This window comes from Euprymna scolopes, chromosome 7 (genome assembly GCF_053919585.1).
Source record: "Euprymna scolopes isolate OS-2025 chromosome 7, ASM5391958v1, whole genome shotgun sequence".
In the NCBI taxonomy this organism is placed as follows: Eukaryota; Metazoa; Mollusca; class Cephalopoda; order Sepiida; family Sepiolidae; genus Euprymna; species Euprymna scolopes.
Window position 1 is genome coordinate 22,815,616 of NC_136488.1, and position 2,500 is coordinate 22,818,115.

The 2,500-nt window shown below is 31.7% G+C and overlaps 1 protein-coding gene across 3 annotated transcripts in view; it reads left to right on the forward strand.

Moving 5' to 3' along the window:
- LOC145279635 (uncharacterized) overlaps positions 1–2,500 on the forward strand; it is a 396,470-nt gene that overhangs the window by 83,450 nt on the left and 310,520 nt on the right. For 2 of the 3 annotated variants that reach the window (XM_080130858.1, XM_080130861.1), the window contains exon 1: positions 1,602–2,500. This exon is cut by the window's right edge and continues 455 nt beyond it. The exons of the other annotated variant lie outside the window; for it this stretch is intronic. The gene's annotated coding sequence lies outside the window, so the exon portion shown is untranslated. Of the gene's footprint in view, positions 1–1,601 lie in introns of those variants that run through there. 3 annotated transcript variants of the gene reach the window in all.

The following is a 2,500-nucleotide window of genomic DNA, read 5'->3' on the forward strand; positions in this document are numbered from 1 at the left end:
CCTGGTGCAATTGTACTTTAAACAGAAGCATTCATCTCGAATGCATCCCTGTTATATCAAAAAGCATACTGTTGATTTTATATGCCCGGACTTTCAGCTTGTGTGGTAATAAAACTTCTCAAAGGCACTTGTGATGTTAGGCTGTGTAAGGTGTTAACTTTGGTCAAAATCACCTGTTTCTTCTTTCATCGGATTATTTTGATTATCGATATTTATTAAAGACATTACCACACAAAACACTGCTAGGCATATAAAGTACCTTCGCGTGAAATTTCATAAAAATTGGCCCAGTCGTTTTCGAGTCCATAGAGAAGGATCTCTCTCTCTCTTTCTCTCTCTCTCTCACACACACACACACACACACACACACACACACACACACCCTTCCTTTTATATAAAGTAGTGATAGAGATTAGGTTAATGTATGTGTGTGCTCCAAGGGTTAAATGTGTCCTTTTTTTATTTGCTTCCTTAGAAGGGCAATATTAAACACATGGGTATATGTGTGTATTTTTGTTATTTACTTTTAAATTAAGGCTCCTCCAAGAAATACTATTTCGCTGTGGTAGAGCGAGACAATGAACCATAATACTGAACTTTAGCTTTTATATTTTCATTCTAACAAGACATTATTCGAATAGACACTTCAAAGATTTCAAAATCACATTCGAATTTCCCACGGATACTACGTCAAACATTTTTTGGATTCATCAAAAGAATGGCGTTGCCGCCGATTTTGTTGAAGTCGTAATAAATTCGAAAGTCTCTTTGACTCCTTTAAATTGATGCAACGACTACTTTAAAGAAGTCCAGAATTCAACTTAAAAAAAAAGAAGAAAATACAGAAAAGGTCTTTATGAAGTACTTGTCATGGAAAGAAGATGTTATATTCCAGAAATCACGTAAATTGATCAAGTATTTTTTAAACTGAGAAAATCAAATTTTATGAAGTGAAACGTCATATCTTTATCTGTCATAAAGGGGGGCTACTCAATTCGGACTACCGAAATCAAATTCAGCCTTGTAATGCCTACGATATACTATTAAAATCGCTGAAAATCTTTAAAAAAAAGATGTGTGTGTGTGTGTGTGTGTGTGTGTGTGTGTGTGTGTGTGTGTGTGTGTGTGTGTAAATATAAAACTACTACATAATCTTTCGAATATGATATTTTCTTTTCGTAACAGGCACGTACATCATAAAGTTTTTCTGTATTTTTTTGGTTATTTTAATTAGGTCGAACTCTGAACTTGCACCATAGGCCGAAAGTCAAATATTAGAGTTGATTTGTGCTAAAAAAACAAAAAAACATTAACAAACAATATTTATAAGTGAAATTGCTAATCTAGAAGTAACATTTTTTCGATTTTATTATTATATTGCAGTTAATTTTGTTTCTATTACAAGTTCATATATAGAGGCCATATGTACGCTACGTATGTGTGTGTGTGTGTGTGTGTTCGTTTGTGTATGTGTGATATATGTATGTAAATTGATCCGTAAAGAAACAGCAGTTATGGTTGTTGTTGTTGTTGTTGCTGCTGCTGTTGCAGTAGTTGATGATGTTGCTGCTTATGATGGGCAAAATTGAGATACTCTCTCTCTCTCTCAAAACAACATCGCTTCTGAAACAGGAGCGAAAAAAACAACACATAAGTACCTACTACACAGGAGGTTTATTTTTATTCTAAGTATTATTATTATTTTTTTTTTTAAGATATTAATTTTGGTTTCAATTTCAAACGAATATCATTAAGGTTGTTTGTTGAATAATAGGATAGCGTTTTCTTTTTCTTATTTCTTTCATAAAAACAAAAACAAAAAACAGTACACGAGTGTTGGTCGGTTTATTGTTGTGAAGAATATGCTTCTATTTTTTTCTCACCGTTTACTAAAAAAAAAAAAAATAATAATAACAACAACAACAAGAATAAAATAAGAAGAACGGGATGACATGAGTTAGTTGTTTAAATTCTACTCCGAACTCGGTTCGTCTCGTCTTTTTCTCCATTAAAAGAGGAAGGAATAAGAGCGGAGACAGAAAAGGTACCCTCATCCCCAAAAAACGGCTGATATAGTACCAGGACGCATTTATTTCGTGTTCCCTGTTTAAAAAAAACAAAAAAAAACAACAACAACAAATACCTATTATTACTTAAGTTTATGGAAATTATAGAAATTAACAAACAAGGACACAAAAGAATTGATATTTTTTTTAAAGAGATTTTTAAAAAATTAATTTAAACTTGAAAAAAAAAAGCTACTTCCTTCATACGCGTTTGTTAGGACATTTAAAGAGTCTACATTTATTTATTTTTATGGATTTACTTGGATCCAATCAAATGTATTATACCAAATTTTATGAGATTTATTTTAAATGACTTGCATTTGATTCAGAAATATTATTTATTTACAAACGAAAATACAAACACGACAAAATAGGCATCTAATTAAATTATTAAACTGCAACATACCGTCACGGATACCAACTCGACTTTAAAC